This window comes from Prionailurus viverrinus, chromosome B2 (assembly GCF_022837055.1).
Source record: "Prionailurus viverrinus isolate Anna chromosome B2, UM_Priviv_1.0, whole genome shotgun sequence".
Taxonomy (NCBI): Eukaryota; Metazoa; Chordata; class Mammalia; order Carnivora; family Felidae; genus Prionailurus; species Prionailurus viverrinus.
In genome coordinates, this window is record NC_062565.1 from 122,950,885 (window position 1) to 122,972,193 (window position 21,309).

The 21,309-nt window shown below is 34.8% G+C and overlaps 1 protein-coding gene across 2 annotated transcripts in view; it reads left to right on the top strand.

The window, feature by feature from the left end:
- Positions 1-21,309, top strand: part of PDE7B (phosphodiesterase 7B) — a 584,077-nt gene that overhangs the window by 147,545 nt on the left and 415,223 nt on the right. Inside the window, exon 1 of one of the 2 annotated variants that reach the window (XM_047860045.1) lies at positions 10,470-10,480. The exons of the other annotated variant lie outside the window; for it this stretch is intronic. The gene's annotated coding sequence lies outside the window, so the exon portion shown is untranslated. Of the gene's footprint in view, positions 1-10,469; positions 10,481-21,309 lie in introns of those variants that run through there. 2 annotated transcript variants of the gene reach the window in all.

Sequence of the window (21,309 nt, forward strand, 5' to 3'; positions counted from 1 at the left end):
GGAGCAGGGTACTGAATTAGACCCACTCAATGAAGGGGAAGAATCACCATGGATTAGAGCCTGGCCCACATCACTTGCATGGGGTTCAAAATTGCACAATTTGTGTCAAGCAGAATCCCCAAGGCTCTAATTTAAGTCCAAGGTTGGAGCCATGAAACCCAGAGGGCCATATATTGTGGCTCATCAAAGTCATGCTAGTGGTTACCTGTACTCTAGGAAGAGGGAGGGGGAAGGGCAGTCATCCAAAAGGACTTCAACTTTATCTGCAGTATTTGTTAGGGGGGAGAAAATCAAATATGAGAAAATGTTACCAATCTTCAGTTACTATTGAAAACATAGGTGATTTTCTCTTTTTCTATATATATTTTAGTCATTATTTAAAAAATTTTTAAGTTTTATTATTTATTTTTGAGAGAGACAGAGAGAGACAGAGAGAGAATGAGCAGGGTAGGGGCAGAGAGAGAGGGAGACACAGAATCTGAAGCAGGCTCCAGGCTCCGAGCTGTCAGCACAGAGCCTGATGTGGGGCTCGAACTCATGGAGTGTGAGATTATGACCTGAGCTGAAATCAGACGCTCAACCGACTGAGCCACCCAGGCTCCCCTTTAGCCGTTATTTTAATGTAATGTTTTTAATATAATTCCTTTTAGACGGGAAAAGTTTTAAAAGAAGTAGGAGAGCTTCTCTAGCCTTTTTATGATGATTCTAGTGGCTTACGTCTGTTTCCCATATACTTCATTTGGTAGCATCAGGAGTGATTAAAGGAAAGAGTAAATTCCAATGAACAAATATATATATAAATAATTTGTTTCTTGTAAGTTGTAATGCATTACAATCTACTAAAAAGTTCTCTCTTAGGATAAAAGTAAAAAAAAGAATCAAAGCTAATTGTTTCTTTTGGTTCCCTTGATCAATCGTGATAGTATTGTATCGACTTGGAAGGAACTCAAACCTGCAGGACTTCCCATGCAATTCACATCATATGGCATTTATAGTGAATGAGAATAGAAGCCAAAAGAAGCACTTACATATCCCTGGATGTTTACATATTATTGTCAAGTAGACTTTATGTTGTGTGTGTTGTGTGGGTGTCTCGCTTTAAATTGAAAACTTTGAACTCTTTGTTCAAGAAGTAAATCCAAGTTTTGTTCGTATTTAGTGAAAATTCCTTAAGTGTAAATCTAGAATATTTCTTTGCTATAAATCTTCCTGAAAAAATTCTACTAGATATAGTAATCTGTGTTGTTTCTCCATATTAATATTCTGTACAAAGAACAATATGTTTCTGATAGCAAATGGCCTCTTCTGCTAACACTTCTGGGTAAAAAACTTACATTTTTTTGAATGCTAACTTGGAATAAGAGCAGCTTTGTTATTCTACTTCACATATTGTGCTTTCAGATGAGTTTTCTCTTTAAATCTCACCTTAAAAGAAAATTCTCTGCTCTTCAGAAAAAAAGGGTATTCCCTGTGAGAAAATCTCATTCAAAATGTCATTTTAAAAAATATGCTTTGGGGCGCTTCGGTGGCTCAGTCGGTTGAGTGTCCCACTTCAGCTCAGGTCATGATCTCACAGTCTGTGAGTTCAAGCCCTGCATCGGGCTCTGTGCTGATGGCTCAGAGCCTAGAGCCTGCTGTTGATTCTGTGTCTCCCTCTCTCTCTGCCCCTTCTCTGCTCATGCTCTGTCTCTCTCTGTCTCAAAAATAAATAAAAGCATTTAGAAAAAATAAAAATAAAAAATATGCTTTGGGGGCGCCTGGATGGCTCAGTCAGGCATCCGACTTTGGCTCAGGTCATGATCTCGCGGTTAGCGAGTTTGAGCCCCGCATTGAGCTTTGTGCTGACAGCTCAGAGCTTGGAACCTGCTTCGGATTCTGTGTCTCCCTCGTTCTCTGCCCCTCCCCCACTCATGCTCTGTCTGTCAAAAATAAACATTAAAAAAATTTTTTTTTTAAAATATGCTTTGAATCATCCTTTGCATCCCCTGTTCACTTTTTGTTTTGGCTCACTGTATACTTGAAAGCTGCTAAATAGATTTTACTCAAATTTTCCAAAACAATTTTTTATTGGAAAAAGACCAGGAATCAGAAACATAAATATTTGGACCTAAAAATGCTCCTTCACATTTTAAGAATTTGATGAAACTAGATGTTTAAAATAAACTTTTTTCTCTTTAATGGATTTAACAAACTTGTCCATTGTAATTACTTGACATTTACTGTAAGTTTTAAAATTTTACACTTTTTATAAATATGACCTGTTTGGATCTTATGTCCAATCTTGGAACTGGTGACCTGGGATGATGCCCTGACCCCACTCCTATTGCTCTATCATTTGATACATTTAAATTATATCTATCTATATATCTATATCTATATTTATATCTATATCTATATTTATAACTCTATATAAAATGCCTGCAGAGCACTTTGAGATATTCAGAATAAAAAAAAGTTCACAAATTGTAAACTTGTGACCAAAGATGGGACTCTTTTAAAAGGAAATAACAATTGGGAAAGCCAGGAGATAGAATTGAAGAAGCGTTTTAACCAAAGGGTGATTAAGAAGGTTTGAAAGTAGAAAAAGAGAAGAGAATATAAACAGAGACCTGAATCTGACATGATCCCTAGTATAGCATGTCCAGGAGTGCTAATAACAGCTGATAATGTTTTAAAATTCATCTTCTCATCTGTAATAATTGTGCATGAAAATCATGCAAGGCACTAGTAATACAGTACCCATGATGGGCTTGAGACATGACATTCTCCTAGAAATATCAAAAGATGAGTATAGCTTCCATGAAAAAAGTGTGAGGCATGTGTGCTATTCTTCAGGCCATCACAACAAAGATGATTATATATATTAATGAAAAGGGACTTAATTAGAAATGAGCACTTTGAGAGGAATTAAGTCACTTTATATTTATCACTTATATTTATTATAATTACCTTCTCATTGAATTAATCAAGGTTGAACTCTAACCTATAACCCCAGATCACTTGCTAGAATTCTGTCTTTGTCCAAAAACCAAAATTTGGACTTTACATGAATTCATTATCCGGGTGTTATCCCAAACTTAGCTAATCAGTAGGAACAACTATGTAGCTTAGCAGAAGGTCCAGGTCTACCCCAGACCACTAACTCAAAATCTCTAAGAAGGACTTTGGGAATCTGGCTTGCTTTTCTAAACACTCCAAGTGTCCAAGAGCCCTTGTATGATAGAGATAATGGCTCAAATGTCAGGAAAAAAATTGGAACTTTCAGTAATTTATTAACAGTTGATATCTGAAATAGCGATAAAGTCTATCAATTATTTTGTGTGTGCTATGTGTCAGATATTGACATGAACCTTTTTCTATCTGCATACTAACACTTCTAGGAGTCATTATCCCCATTTTACAAACTAGAAGTTCAATAGCAGAACAGGTCTGCAGCTTGCCTAAGATCTTACAGTAAGTAAGAGGCAGAGCTGAGATTCTGCCTAACTCTGGAGCTTGCAAACCTTTCAGAACAGCATAAATATAATATTCTGCTTCTTCGTACAATGTCCTGACTGTGTGTATTAAGTTTGGTACTGGCATGTTTGGTTAAGAAGACTTCCGTATTTATTTCCAACAATGTTCAAGAAGAAACATTGTGTGTTTTTAGGAACCTAGTATTAAATAAAATGCCCCAGTGGTAAGCTTCTCTCTCTTTGCTTTCTTTCTACTCCTCTTCCCATTCTGGCTAGGTTTGGGTCCTTTCCCAACAGTGCAGGTGACTGTAGGAGGTATACCCTCGCCATGGAGGAGAAAGCTCACTGGCAATGTTCTATCATTCTTCTGTAGATCATGACCACTCAGCCTTTTCCCAAAATTAGGTAAGCTTTGAAAATTTGGTTAATGCCTTTAGGTTCCCAGAAGCTCGTTCCATTTTTGTGGCCTGTGTGAAAGTCTTATGTAATGTTGTTATGTAAAGTTACCTGCAAATTTGATATAATCTGTGTTGTATTGCAACAGACCACAAACCAAGAATTTCTTACTGTGGGTTTTCTATAGAAAGGCAGTGTGCTGTGAAAAAAAAAATCTTATAAGAAATAAATCAAGCTTCATACCAGCAAGAAGCATACTCATTTTAAAGTATGAATATCCTGAAATATTAAAGCAAAGGGGTGATAGAAAAATTCAGGAACATTGAAATGAATGAATGATGTTTGCTCATAAAGGAAAGGTGCTCTCTTTGGTTTCCAGCAGGCTTTTGATTCCCAGAATCATCCTGCATATATGTTGAATTGCATTGCTTCTGTTTTTATCTCTCTGCTGCATGCTGTGCAACAAGTAGATATGGACAATTATGTTTATTAGTTTGGGAAATGAAGGTGCTTTTCTGGCAACCTGGCAGAGTGCTAAGGAAGCGTCTTTCAGATTCACTCATTCCATTCTTGAAGTAGTCAGGCTAATTGCATACAAGCTGGGTGTTTAGTTTGGGGTTATGGACAAGGGGAAAATATTTTGGCTAATGTGTGCTTACCTCAATGGCTTAAGTCCCAGTCAGTTGAAGTACTCTTGTTGCTTAACAAATGCCTGCCCCTTTTGTAGTTCATCTTAAGAAATGCTAATAATTGTCTGATAGGTTGTATTGGAAGGGAGGGCTCTGTCATCAAAGCAAAAAGTCCTTCTGAGCATAAGCACAGTGTGTGATTAACTTACATATATGTTTTTCATGCAAATTTGTGTTTATTTAAATATTGATGGAATAATGATCAAATGGTCAAAGTAGCAATTAGATTGTAGCCTGGCTGTGTGGCATACATAAAATAGAGTTTCACTTGACCTGCCTCCATGCTATCAGTATAAACTTTGTTTTTCTTGGTCAAATTTTTGTGTCATATAAATGTTCAGTATTTTGAAATAATGAAGAACTCTCCCTTCTCTGGCCTTCTTCCACATCCTGATCTAGTCTTTGGTAGTATTTCTTCTTAGGACACCTGTACTCTGGCATCATTTGAATTGTAGAACAGAACAATTCTGCTTAAAGTGCCCAAGAATAGAATGATAGAGTTGAAAATGTCAACTTTTCAGAAATAGATGTAAAAATTCACTTCTCCATGCTCACAGTTGAAACTAGCAAAATAAGTGGAAAGCATTGATTTTTATTTTTTCTTTTCAAGAAACTTAACCACCGCATAGAGATGTAAAGATGCTTAAAGACACAATTATAGTACAAGCCAAAATATGATAAAGAAACATAAAAATATTTAGGAATATATAATAGGAGATTACAGAAGATAAACATCCCATCTTAGGAAGGCTCCATTTCCAGAAATAGGGTGAATGAGATACTCTAGAAACTTTCCAACAATATACTGGAGAGCTGGATAAAATATGATAAATACCTTTTTAAATACACAGTTTGTCATGCAAGAAAGTAAGGTAAATTTCCAAAGAGCAAAGGGGAAGTTTGAAATTAGAACAATGAACTGATACTCAGTGTAAAGCTATCCTGGGAAAATAAACCAGTCTCAGTAACCCAGAGTCTTGGATTTTAATGAGTGCACACATGATAATAGTCAAGGCTTTAAGCCTGTGCAAGGTAAAGTGTATCCCTGCATAAAGCCAAAATCCTTTGAAATCTACATAGTCAGGGAAGTGGTGGGTTGCCAAAACAAACACAAAACAAAAATGTTTTGGACTACCAATAAAGGCAGAAGGGAAAGAAACTTGCTTGTCTTCACATGGAGCATGGATAGGTAAAAAATCCCCTTCTAAAATTTGGGAAGAGCAGGCTTGTTCTTATAGGGTAATTTGGAAATTCCAGATGGAGGAATTGACTTCAGGGCATACTTAGTTGGTAGTGCCCCAGAGTTTCTGATAGAAAAAGAAAATCTAAGCAGATGAACAGATGCACCTACAACTTAGACCCTGCAGGATCCATTCATACAGATAAAGCCCAGAAAAACATGAACTAGCAACACAAAGGCAAGCTTACACAGAGAAACAACCAACCTTGGGCTTGTTTGTTCAAGCAAAAGTTGATTCCAAAGACTTTGGATATTGTATTTAGTATGTCTAAAATGTAAATGTGTTTAAAATATTTAAGTAAATGGTAGAGGGATTTAATAACATTAGTAAGGAAAATGGTATTATAAAAAAGACTGACACATGTAAGAATCAAATGGAACTTCCAGAAATTAAAAAGCATATATTGAAATTAATTTTCCACTGAGGAGGTTAATTCTCCAACCATAGTTGGAGAATTAATGAAATATAAGATCAATTTAGATATATTTCCCAACATACACCAGATAGAAATGTAAACATAGAGATCGTGAAAGAGAAATTAAGGGACATGAATAATAAAATAATTTGGTGCTATAAACATCTCAGTAGCTCAGAAAGTGGGAATTTAGGAATTTTGGAATTTAATCCTCAATTCAGAAAGAAGAACAAATTTCAAAGAGGACCAACTAAAAGAAGCGCGCACCAAGGCACATCATACTGAACTATTATGATAAATATGCAGAGTATCAGAGGCAATAATAAAATATTAAGTGGTCAGAAAAACAAGATAGATTATTTATACAAGAATGACAATTAGACCAAGAGCTGACTTCTCAAACAATCATGGGATACAGAAAATGTATAAAAATATCTTTCAAATTTTGAAAGGAAAAAACTGTCAGTTTATATTAATATGCTCAGAAACCTAATTGAATGGCCATCTATGACATTTTCAGATAAACGCAAACTGAAAGTGTCTATCACTAACAACTTGTTATCACTGACAAATTTCAAAGAAAAATTAACAACTTCACCATCACACTACAAAGTTTTAACAGATTTCTTAATGACTGAAAATTCAAGCAGTAAAATTAAGTAACTTCAATGACATACTTAACAAGCTTGATCTAATAGCGTATAGAAAAGCCAATAGTCCCAAATAAGGGAAAACATATTATTATCAACCCCACATTAGTAAACTGTTACCATTTGCCTTCATTAATAGATCATAATAAATATAAAAGATTATATTACACAGATTAATTACCTGAACAATTCAACTTGGTAATCAATAGCAAGAAGAAATTTAAAACTTTGTAATTAATTGTTAAAGAAGAGATCATAATGAAATTTAAGACACATTTAGAACTATACATTGTTATATACACTAAATATGAAAAATTTTAGAAAAGAAGACAAAATATTAAAGAGGAAGAAAGGTTTAATATTAATGAAATAGACATTTAAATTAAGAAATTTAAATTAAGAGATTTTAAAAAGAATACTGGAAATTATCAGGGGAAGCTGGAAGAATTAACAAATGTAAGAACAGAAACTAATTCAGTATGTTACAAAGGACTGGAAAACAACCCCGAAGCTGTTTATACAAAACGCAGATAGAGGGGCGCCTGGGTGGCTCAGTCAGTTGAGCTTCCGACTTCGGCTCAGGTCATGATCTCACAGTTTGTGAGTTCGAGCCCCCCATCAGGCTCTGTGCTGACAGCTCAGAGCCTGGAGCCTGCTTCAGATTCTGTGTCTCCCTCTCTCTCTGCCCCTCCCCCACTCATGCTGTCTCTCTCTGTCTCGGAAATAAATAAACATTAAAAAAAATCTCATAAAAAAATGCGGATAGATAGACAAAGCTACAATAAATTTGAGCAAAGGAAAAAGAGAAATAAAAGGCACAAAAAATATTAAAAATAAAAAGTGCAATGTAACTGCAGAAACAGTAAAAATTCACCCTTTCAAATATGATACAACCTTATGACAATTTATTTTAAGAATTAGAAAAAAGTCCCTACAAAGATACAGTTGCAAAATTGACACAAGAATAAATAGAAGACCTAAATAGAATTATACTTAATACAAAAACTGAAATCACTCAGGTGGCAGAGATTTGCCAGATGCTCACTAGGCTATTTTCTTTCCCTAGAAATAACATCTGCCTTCCAGTTAGGCACCAGTTAGGTTGAAGTCGCAAGTCTGGTGCTAGCCAGTGGAATAAGGACAAAAATTAGTATATCACTTACAAGACTGTCCTTCACAATATTTTTTTAGGGTCTCTGGCTTGCTTTCACTTGAAACTGAAGGTAAAGAGATTTTAGATGGTGGAGCCATGCAATAGAAAAAACTGGAAGGTTGCTATCCAGGAAAGGTGCTAGACCAACATCCACCTGCTTTACGCTAGTGGTGAATGATAAAGAGACCTCTGTAGGAAACAATTGAAATTTAGGGAATATTTTTAATAGCTGCTGTTATAATCCTCCCCATTGCAAAACACATATCCCAGATAATTACACAGGCAACATCTACCACATGTTCAAGGGACATGTAATTCCAATCTTACATAAATTATTCCAGAGAAGGGAAAGAGGAAAAAGGCTACCAACACTTGAAATTAGTATGAGAAAGAAATAGTAAGATCTATGAAAGAGAGAAATTCTAAATGAAATATTTGCAAATCAAATCCAACAAAAATAGATATGTATTATATATACGTGCAAAAAATCATTCATCATTTAACAAATATCTTTGACCTAATAAGTAACAAGCAGCAACATAACAACTTTAGATACATCTAAGAAGAAATAGACAAAGATTTTTGCACTTGTAAGCTTTCATTCTAGCAGAAGGAAATAAATGAGAATCTGTAAATAATAGACAGTCCCTAGTATCATCCTCAACTGAGACAGTCTTTGGCTTAGCGCTGCCCAAGATAGTCTTAATTTTGTAAAACTACATCGTGCTGATGACTCATACTGAGTTATCATTAAAGGGAATTCCCCAGCCTTTTTGTTTGCTTGTTTGTTTGTTTGTTTGTTTCACATAAACTGTTATCAGACCTCTTTACAATTAATTTATTATTACATTCACTAGATTTATAAAACATCAAAACAGGATAAAATAATGAATACCCAGATATCCATCGTCAGCTTAAAAAATGAAACTACACATTCAGTTGAATCCCCTGGGTAGTGCTCTGTGCTTGTGTTTCCTTCTCTATATGCAATACTACCACTAACCTCAATTTGTTCCTATTTTTTACTGTTATATTTATATGTATTTTTAAACATTAGAAAGTATTATTTTATAGCCTTATATAAATGTTAATGGGATAGAACAAATACCATTTATCTATGGTTTGGCATTAAATGATAGATAAGTCTGGAAAGGTGGTTCACAAATTTGGTAAAACCAAAAAGCAAAGGGATAGCAACTATTTGCTGCTTACAAGAAACATACCTAAAACAAGAGGACTTTAAATATTTAATTGACATCACAACATTCATCATGCAATAAACATAATAGCTATGACCTGCAGAGTGCCCACTCAGGTCTGCATCCTCTCTAAATCTTTTATGTGGACTATTTTATTTAATTATCAGAATGACATCTATTTGTCTTCTTAAAGACTTTCAAAAAAGTTTTAGAACTGCTTATGTCAAGATCATGCTTATATTTTGTAGGTTCCAAAGTACTTTACAGTTCATTAGGGTAAATGATATTATTGTCTATAACATTTCATTTTCTGTTGTTGTTACTGATTTTTATTGATGTAATGGATTTTTATATTGATTTATATTGAGCCACCTACTGAACTCTCTAACTAATTGTATTAATTCTGGTAATTCTTTTGATAATTCTGAAAACCTTCTTGGGTTTTCTATAATTATACTTTCTGTAAAAACTGAAAGTTATGTTTCTTCACAGTCTATACATTTTACTTCATTTTTTGTTTCTACTGGTATAACTAGTACCTCCAGTTAAACTTTTAATTGAAGCAATGATAAAGGATGCATTAGTTTGCTGGGGCCAACATAACAAAGTACCACAAACTGGGTGGCTTAAAGAACAGAAACTTATTATCTTCCATTTCTGGATGTTAGAAGTCTGAAATCAAGGCACTGGTTGGATTGGTTGTGAGCCAAGGATCTGTTTCAGGCTTCTCTCCTGGGCTTGTACATGGCTGTTTCATGTTCGCTTTCTCCCTTGTATACATGTCTGTCTCCAAATTTCCCCTTTTTATAAGCATACCAATCATACTGGATTAGCATCTACCCTAATGGGCTCATTTTAACTTGATTACTTCTGTGAAGACCCTATCACTAAATAGGGTCATATTCTGAGGTACTGGGGATTAGAACTTCAGTATATGAGCTTGGCAGGGGGGCAGAAGGGTACAATTCAATTCCTAATAGATGATATCCTTGTCTCATTCTTATTTTAAAAGGAATACCAGTAACATTCAATTTTAAGTACATTTCAAAATAAATTTTATCAAGCTAAGGAAGTTCCCTTTAGTATTTTATTTAATAAGACTTTTACCCCGAACACATTATTTTTATTTCACTTCAGAGCCAGAATGTGAAAGTAGGTCATGGAACGTTAGCACTCTTGATATGATTGCTGTCCTAAACTGGCTTTCCACTTTAAATCCCTAACTGACTAAATTTAAAGGCTCAAGAGATGTTTATCTGGGAAATATCAACAGGAAGCAGTGGTAGCAATATGAATTTTAGACAAAATAAAATTAAAGCAAACAGCACTAAAATGAGATAGAGTAATTTTATCATATCAAAAGTTATGACTCAGATGAGGACTTTAAGAGACAAAACAGATGAACATAGGGGAAGGGAAGCAAAAATAATATAAAAACAGGGCGGGGGACAAAACAGAAGAGACTCATAAATATGGAGAACAAACTAGGGTTATGGGAGGGGTTGTGGGAGGGGGGATGGGCTAAATGGGTAAGGAGCCTAAGGAATCTACTCCTGAAATCATTGTTGCACTATATGCTAACTATTTTGGGTATAAATTTTAAAGTATAAAAAATAAAACAAGTTAAAAAAAAGTTATGACTCAGAATAATATAAATTATGAACTGTAACTTAGCATCAGATTACTAGACAAACAAATGGAAATTGAGAGAAACAAAACTGTTCAGAAGATTTATAACATATCTATTTCAGCTTTTGACAGATTCAATAGAAGAATAATAACATCATTTGAATAATATAATTAATAAGTTTACATGGTATATTATTTCCCCAAGGCATACAGAGTATTAATACCATTAACATCACAAACAAAAAAGAGACTTAAAAAACAGGTCAAAATTAAAAAAGAAAAAAGTAAATTCCCAAAGTAAAAAAAATACACATATATTTTCTATCTAACAAACAATAAATCTAGAAATTAATAACAAACGTTTAAATAAAGAAGTTTGTCTAATCAACTTAAAGAAAACCAAAACTAAATAACCATTATTTCAAAAATAAAAGAAAATCTATACTTGGTTTTAGGAAATATATTGGAGAACACTAAAACTTATAGAATAAAGCCAAGTTGTAATTTGGAAAATTTATAAGCTTAAGTAATTTTATTAGTAAGCTATACAGAATTAATATAAATGAACTAAACATTTTATTCAGGAATTTCAAGAAAATGTCAGCAAAAAAGAAAGGAAGAAGGAAAAAATAAATACAAAGTGGAATTTAATAAATTACAGAGTAAAGCATTAGAATTCATAGTGTTAAAAACTGGGAAAATGATGAAATAGTCCTCTCAAAATTATAATAAAAACATAAATCCATATATACAGAATGAGAATTAGAAAGGAAAAAAGAGATTTAAAAGTATAGAAGATTTAAAAGGTTAGAATACAATGTTAAGTTCTGTTACCACCTTTGAAAATTTAAGGCCAGTGAGGAGATTTGTGAATCAGTACAAAATACCCAAATTTAACCAAGAAGCAGGAACCAGAATGGTAGCATGGGAAAGGATTTACCAAAGAAATATCATTCTTCCAGAAAAGACTCTGGTTGCAGACAATTTTGTGATACAGAGTTTGGGAGCATGGAGTCTAGTTCCAGACTGAGTTCAAATCTCAGCATTGCCCTTTATTGATGATGTGCCTCAGGGCAAGTAATTTAGCCTTCCCATGTTCAGTTTACTCTCAAAATAAGATATCTATCCTCTAGGGATACTACTTGTAACTCTAAAAGATTTCATCCATGTGAAGTACATAGAGCAGTGCTTGGTGTATAATGGGATAAAAGTATTATCTGTTATCAATATTATTGCCACTGATTACACTCAAACTTCAAGAGAATAACTTTGACATATATAACTAATCACATGCACTAGGAAAATATGAAGTGTGCCTAATTTATTCTCAGAGGTTATTGAGATCTTTGTTCTATTTAGGTTTTGTTTGTTTGTTTGTTTCATTGTCGCTTCCTTTTTTTTCTTTGTCTTTTATTATTATTGTTTTTTTATTTTTTAATATGAAATTTATTGTCAAATTGGTTTCCATATAACACCCAGTGCTCATCCCAACAGGTGCCCTCCTCAATACCCATCACCCACTTTCCCCTCCCTCCTACCCCCCATCAACCCTCAGTTTATTCTCAGTTTTTAAGAGTCTCTTATGGTTTGGCTCCCTCCCTCTCTAACTTTTTTTTTCCTTCCCCTCCCCCATGGTCTTCTGTTGTTTCTCAAGATCCACATATGAGTGAAAACATATGATATCTCTTTTTCTCTTCCTGACTTATTTCACTTAGCATAACACTCTCCGGTTCCATCCACATTGCTACAAAAGGCCATATTTCATTCTTTCTCATTTCCAAGTAATATTCCATTGTGTATATAAACCACAATTTCTTTAGCCATTCATCAGTTGATGGACATTTAGGCTCTTTCCATAATTTGGCTATTGTTGAAAGTGCTGCTATGAACATTGGGGTACAAGTGCCCCTATGCATCAGTACTCCTGTATCCCTTGGGTAAATTCCTAGCAGTGCTATTGCTGGGTCATAGGGTAGATCTATTTTTAAATTTTTGAGGAACCTCCACAGTTTTCCAGAGTGACTGCACCAGTTTGCATTCCCACCAATAGTGCAAGAGGGTTCCCATTTCTCCACATCCTCTCCAGCATCTATAGTCTCCTGATTTGTTGATTTTAGCCACTCTGACTGGCGTGAGGTGATATCTCAGTGTGGTTTTGATTTGTATTTCCCTGATGAGGAGTGACATTGAGCATCTTTTCATGTTCCTGTTGGCCATCTGGATGTCTTCTTTAGAGAAGTGTCTATTATTGTTTTTTTTTTTTTTTTAATTTACATCTAAGTTAGTTAGCATATAGTGCAACAATGATTTCAGGAGTAGATTCCATAATGCCCCTTACCCATTTAGCCCATCCCCCCTCCCACAATCCCTCCAGTAACCTTCCGTTTGGTTTAAGAAGGCGGAACCAATAATATGTCACAAAAATTTGGACTTTCTGTTAAATACATCTGCCCAAGCACTGGGGCCGAATATTCATTCTCAGGCTGTGTCATTTTTCTGCTAATATCGCTGCTCCTCTCTATGAGCCTATCAGCCAGTTTCCTCTGCTGCCACCGAGCTTCTGCTTTCACATAACTTGTCTTACGGATATGGCTTCATTGACCACCCCTCGTCACCATCATTCATCACACAGTATTCCTTCAGCTTCTGTCTGATTTCCAGTCAGTGTCTGAGCAGTGTTTTTGTTCATCTTTCCAAAGAAGGGATCTGACTGGCTCAGCTCATCGTATCCAGCCATAATCAGGGTTACTGCCCACCACCCAATTCTGTTGCTTTGAGGCAAGAATCACAGATACCAAGCATGATTATCTAAATAACAGGAGTTGTGGCAGTTTCCTAAGAATATGGTGTAATGAGCAGCACATAGTTTCTATCTATCATCTGTCTATCTATCTATCTATCCAAATAATAGGAGGGGAAAGAAAGGTGTAGAAAACTTGTTTGAAGAAATAATAACTGAAAACTTCCGTAACCTAGGGAAGTAAATAGAAATCCAAGTCCAAGAAGCACAGAAAGTTCCAAACAATGCAAACACAAGGAGGCCCACACCACAGCACATAATAATTAAAATGTCAAAAGTTAAAGATCAGGAAAGAATCCTAAAAGCAGCAAGAGAGAAACAAAAGGTTACTTACAAGAGAAAACCTATAAGATTATCAGCTGATTTTTCAGCAGAATTTTGCACACCAGAAAGGATTGGCATGACATATTCTAAGTGCTGAATGGAAAAAAACCTACAGGTAAGAATACTCTACCTGGCAAGGTTATTAATCAGATTGAAGGAGAGATAAAGAGTTTCCCAGACAAGCAAGATAAAGGAGTTTATCACCACTAAACTAGACTTATGAGAAATGTTAAAGGGACTTCTTTAAGTGGAAAATAAATGGCCATAGATATAAGAAAATTATGAATAAAAACGTAAAATATAAGAACATATACACCAAATGTGAGTAAGGCAGTAAAAAGGGAAGAGAATGGGAAAAAGAAAAAGAAAGGTTTTTTTTTCTTTTTCTGTTTTCTGTTTTAGAATGTGTTTGAATTTAAATGATCATCAAATTAATGTAGACTGCTATTTACTTAGGATGTTATATATGAACCTCATGGTAACCGGAAACCCAAAACCTATGATAGATACATAGAAAATAAAGAGAAAGAAAGCCAAACATAACACTATAGATACTCCTCGATCACAAAGAAAGAGAGCAAGAGAATAAGAACAAAGAAGAACTATAAGACAACCAGAAAACAAATTAAAAGAATAGCAATAAGTACATACTTATCTATAATTACTTTAAATGTAAATGGCCTAAATGATCCAATTAAAAGAGATAGGGTGGCAGAATGGATAAAACACACACACACACACACACACACACACACACACACACACCAAGAAGACCCATCTATATGCTGCCTGAAAAAGACTTACTTCAGATCTAAAGACACATATGCACTGAAAGTGAAGGGATGGAAAAACATCCGCCATGCAAATGGAAGTGAAAAAAAAGCAAGACTTATATCAGACAAAACAGACTTTAAAACAAAGACTAACAGGAGACAAAGAAAACATTACATAATGATAAAGGGATCAATCCAACAAGAGGATACAACAATTATAAATATCTATGCACACAATACTGGATCACCTAAATACATAAAGCAAATATTAATGGACATAAAGAGAGAAAGTTATGGCAATAAAATAATAGTAGGGAACTTTAACACTCTACTTATATCAATGGATAGATAATACAGACAGAAAATCAACAGGGAAACATTGCCTTTGAATGACATACTGGACCAGATGAACATAACAGATATATACAGAACATTCCATCCAAAACAACAGAAAGAATACACATTCTTTTCAAGTACACATGGAACATTCTCCAGAATAGATCACATATTAGGACCTAAAATGAGTCTCAATAAATTTAAGAAGATTGAAATCATACCATGCATCTTTTCCGATCACAATGGTACGAAACTAGAAATAAATCATAAGAAAAAAACTGGAAAAAAACCCCACAAACATATGGAGAATAAACAACATGATATCATACAACTAATGAATCAATAAAGAAATCAAAGAAGAAATAACAAAAATACATGGAGACAAATGAAAATGAAAACACAACAGTCCAAAATCTTTGGGACACAGCAAAAACGGTTCTAAGAGGGCAGTAAACACAAAATGGATAAATTTCTAGAAACATATGATCTTCCAAAACTGTATAGTTTTTGCAGCACCATTTTTTAAAAAGACTAAAGGCTATCTTTTCTCCACTGTCGATTCTTCTCTCCAAGTCTAAGATTAATTGACCATATAAGCATAGGGTTATTTCTGGGACACTATTCTGTTTTATTGATCCATGTGTCTATTTCTGTGCCAATACCATACAGTTTTGATAACTACATATTTGTACTATATCTTGAAATCTACTGACTATGTAGAGGCCACATCATTTACCAATGAGAAGAGGTAAGATTATTCTATAAATGATGCTAGGAAATTGCCTTTTAGAAAAAAATGAAATTAGGCTCTCAACTTATATTGCACACCCAAATAAATTCCAAAATTCTTGAATGACTTCAGTGAAACAAACAAGATAATACAAAAGGCAAAAAATATGAGGCAAATGGTTAACTTTACATAGCAAGAGTTTTATAAATTAAAAAAGGCAAATATCTAAAAAATATAGACAATTCAGATTAGAAACACAAAAGCCAATAAATAGGATGTAAGCTCACTAGTAAATAAAATATGCATACAAAATGCTTTTTTTCTCTGTCAATGTAAGAAATATGTATGATACTTAATTCAGGCAAGATTATAGTTACATGAGTATTTCTCACATTGCAGATAGAAGTTGAGATTGGTACATCATTTCTGAAAAGCAAGCTTTAAAAAGGTCATATATTTTGACTTACTATGAATCTAGCCCAAAGAAACTATTTAAAAAAACTATACCAAGACTTATCCACAAGACCCTTTTAAGTTTTTATTTATAAATGAAAACTAGGAATCAATCATTATGTACAATAATAAAATAGATGGGAAGTACATTATAAACCCACACAATGGAAATTTTAGACTACTATTTAGTGACAGGAAAATGCTTACAAAATAGTATTTAGTGGGGAAATAGGCAGGATACACCTGCTTTATATGGTGTATACAGTAGACCCTTTGCATTTAAAAGTACAATATTTGATTATTAACATTTGCCTATTTGTGATGGACCTCAGTGGTCCATGATGAATAGTATGTTTTCACTTAGGGAGACTGCTTATGAAAGATTGCAGATTCTTTTCTAGTCAATGTTTGTTTATATGTTTCTTCAACTATGCATCAGTTCACTTTTAAAAATAGGGTTCTATAAAGACAGTCTTAAATTCTTTGGTATCAGCATACTCAACAGATATGAATATTTAACAGGTTTTGTTTTTCCTCCAGGTCATTATCACCCACAACCCCCATCCTCTTTCCCCATCCTGTTCTCCAAATATTTATTAGGTCCTACAAGATAGAGTTGGACGTGCTGGGTTGGGTACAGAGGACTAAATTGAAAGAATATGTTATGAATGTAAGAGGCCTGTGATGGCACTTTGCCATAGCACCAGTCAGTGAGGATGTGGCTGCTTGGGCTACGGGAAGGCATCTGTCCCTTTAGACTACACTATTTTAAAGCAAAGCAACAAGAGGAATAAAAGAACACTCCAAAGCTAAGACCTCTTGACTCATTATTCCAAATTCATTACGCTTAATCAATCTCAGAGCTGTATTATAAAGCAAATAAGTTATTTAGAAATAATTGATTTGGGTGAAATTGAGGTCAGAAACACTTTGAATGCTGCGTGAGTACACATTTTCAACCAGATAGCTAGCTCCCTAACACCCTTTCATGCTTCAGTCCTCACCTGATGCCATTTCCTCCACAGAGCTTTCCTTGACACCCCGTTATCTTCCCTCCTCTCTCATAGCACCATACTCTTCTCTGTCACAGCACTGGTTTGGAAATCAAATAGCCTACATTCAAACCCTCTCCCCTGGTGGGACTGTGGGCAAAATACTTCACCACCTAAGCTTCAGTTTTCTTATCTATAACACCTACCCCAGAGGAAAATTGGGAAGAATACATGAGATCATTTATTGAAAGCCATTGACATAGTACCTGGTTCCTGGTGAGCATTTAAGCAATGTAAGTCATTCCTGTAATAAGAATTTATAAATATATGTTTATATGCACATTTATTTGTTTAAAATATTATCTCCATTTAAGAAAGGGTCATGTCAGTTTTATTTTCTACTTTACACTCTGCACCTAGCATACTGCCTGGTACCCAGAAGATACAAAATAAATATTTGATTTAATGAATGAATGAATGAATGAGCCAAGATTGGAATGATCTTGCTCTGTATTCTAGGACTAGCCATTTATGTAAGATGGTATCTTTCATGTTCTTGTTCATGAGCTTTCAGTTTCATCCCTTACATCTCTTGTCTTCATTCAGACCCAGAGTGTGCATAGAATGAAGAAGAGGCCAGACATATTGTGACTACTTTTAATGGTTCTCCGTTTCTGTCATGGTGTCTTGGACAGCCCTATTCTAGGATTTTGAGACTGGAGTAGATATTTGGTATTATGAATTCTTCATTTATAAGAGTGTAAAATATTGGCTTTCTGGGAAAGACTCTATTATTAAGGTGACAAATGACTGGGAGACATTTGGACTGAAAGATCAACTGAACATGAGATTAACATTATTAAAGTAAGATCATAGAATGCACTTAAATATTTTCCTTGTGTTTTTCCCATGATCAACTTAATACAGGATCATTTGGAAAATGTAGGAAGAATGCAACATTTAAAGAGGAAGAAAATAGGAGCACCTGGGTGGCTCAGTTGGTTAAGCATCTGACTCTTGGTCAGGCCATGATCTCATGATTTCATGAGCTTGAGCCCCGCGTCAGGCTCTGTGCTGATGGTGCAGAGCCTGCTTGGGATTCTCTTTCTCCCTCTCTCTACTCCTCCCCAACTCATGCTGTCTCTGGCTCTCTCACAATAAATAAATAAGTTTAAAAAATTAAAAATAAATAAAGAGGAATAAAATATCACAGATACCCCCACCCCCCGAACCACAAGTGTTCATCTTTTGGCATATTAACTCCCTTTCACTCTAAAACAAAAGATTTTTAGCTCTGAGAGAGCCCTTAGGCTCTGTCTCCCTGCCTGTCATCCTTTCTAGTAAGTACTTCATGCCTTGTGCAAAGACAGAAAGAAAGCATGATTTGGGTAAGATAAACCGGGCTAGACATATGGAAAACACAAACAATTATAAGAAAAAAAATGGCTCTTCAACATTTATTTCTCAGCATCACAGGAAGTTGAATTTGTATAGAGTTTGAACCACCCTCCATTAGATCTACTGGTAAATGATTACACAATTCAAAATCCTGACCACATCCCAGCAAACCAAACCAAAGTGATCCAGAAGAATTACCTGCCCAATTTATACTATATCTAGAATAGGCTATATTCCTTTCTTACATATTACATGATATTTCTTGAACAAGTATTAAGTACTTTGATTAAAACTCAGTGTTTAATATGTTGGCCATTAGGATAAGGTGGTTTTAGAAGATGTAATGTGATAGGGTCCCCTCCCTAAGGAAAGAAAAAAGAAAAAACAACCTCAAGAAAACCTCAAGGCAACCTGGCTATACACGTATGTGACAACATCCCTCACGACCTTGTAAGATGAGACCACTTGATCAGACTGCATCTTTGTGTGTTACCATATATGGGAGACAAAGAAGTAGAATATATATAAAAAAAACTACTCCATGTGGCGTTCGGGGCTCAGTTCTTTGGGTATGAACCCAGCTGAGCCCTGCTGGCATGAATAAAGTTGCTTCCTGGAAAGAAAAGCCTCTGTGTCACGACTCTCTGTGCAAGAATCCTGCTACATTACGAGAAAGTGATCCTGGTAAACAAGCATGGGTCATACAAGGAATTATTCCTGTAGTAGTAGTGATTATAGAAATAAAAAATTAGAAATGTTAATGTTAAGAAATAAAAAATGTTTTATAATAAAAACTTGTTTTTAAAAAAAAAATTTTAACGTTTATTTATTATTAAGAAACAGAGATACAGAGCATGAGCATAGGAGGGGCAGAGAGAGGAGACACAGAATCTGAAGCAGGCTCCATGCTCTGAGCTTTTAGCATAGAGCCCGACGCAGGGCTTGAACTCACAAACCACGAGATCATGACCTGAGCCAAAGTCGGATGCTTAACTGACTGAGCAACCCAGGCGCCCCAATAAAAACTTGGTTTTTAATAAATACTTGCATTTTGATGAAATATAATTATGTCACTGAATATTTGATAGCATGGGGATATAATCATAATACTTGAATCAAAAAGCTATAATTAAATGTTATGTGCAGTAATGTGCTATTCATGGAAAAAGTATTTTTTTATTTGGAAAAGAGACTGGAAAGATATACACCCAAATGTTAGGCAGGCTTATCTGTGTGTGATGGGATCATAGTGATTTTATCATTCACATGGAATCACATGCAATTATTTGTGCTTTTTAATATTTTCTAAGTTTTCTACAATGAATATATATTTCAGTTGATTGTCCTATCTAGGCAACTTTATATTTTGAACTCAGATAAACCATCAGGCATTCTTAACCTGGAGTATTTGGGCTCCCAAAGGGTTTATGGGTAAGTTCAAAGCATCTGTGAACCCTATGAAACATTGTACACAATGTTACATGTGTGTTCGTATATATATTGTTCTTAGAAGACGATTCTTATATTGCACCAAATTCTCACACTGTAATGTGACTCCCAAGGCTTAAGGAAAATTACTTTCCAGTAACCTGTTCTAAATCCTGTTCACAGATGACAGTTCAAAGTAGGTGTCTCCCCATTCCTCATTTCAAAGATTCTGTATGTGTATAAACTCTTTGGGCTAGTGGGCCTTTTACACTAGATTTTAGTCTTCTATGCACATTTGGAACACAGCCAGAATATTCATGGCAGTATATAAAACTAGCATCCACTCAAAACTAACACAGAAAAGGTAAGCTATTTATTGTGTGATAAGAATTGCATAGAACTATCAAAACTCTCTCATATACCCTAATCATTTAAAAATAAGAACAGAAATTTCACATTACAGATAAATAGCATAATTACTTGTTTTTGTTATAAATTATTTTCATTAAATACATTTTGAAATTTTTTTTTCAATGTTTTTTATTTATTTTTGGGACAGAGAGAGACAGAGCATGAATGGGGGAGGGGCAGAGAGAGAGGGAGGCACAGAATCTGAAACAGGCTCCAGGCTCTGAGCCATCAGCCCAGAGCCCGACACGGGGCTCGAACTCACGGACCGCGAGATCGTGACCTGGCTGAAGTCGGACGCCCAACCGACTGCGCCACCCAGGCGCCCCATTAAATACATTTTGAAGTATTACCTATTAAGGAAGAATTCAACTTTGTCCCTTCTTGATCCTTATTTGAATAATCATATGACATAGACTTTTTACTCTATAAGTCTTCAAATGGTGTTTGGCCAAAAGCAGTAAAATCCTAAACTGATCTTTGTAAATGTATTTTCTTCTTGTGAATGGAGATAGAGAGGTACTCAAAGCTGCTTGTGCTTCTTGCTCATGGAAATTAAAATATTATGGGGTAATGCCAACACCACTAGCATACCTGAAATCCTTAAAGAACATTTGTTTTTTATTCAGAAATTCAATTTCTTGAAATATTTTTTTCACTTTGTTCCTACTCTTTCATCTTGGATAATTGTACACACAGACTCACACACACTTCTTTCATTCATTAAGTGAAGAATTGCACTCTGGCTACAGAGACCACATCATAAGTACTTACTAAGTTATAAGGACAAAGAAGGGGATTCATTTTTAATTTATTATTCAATAAAATTATTATTTCCCA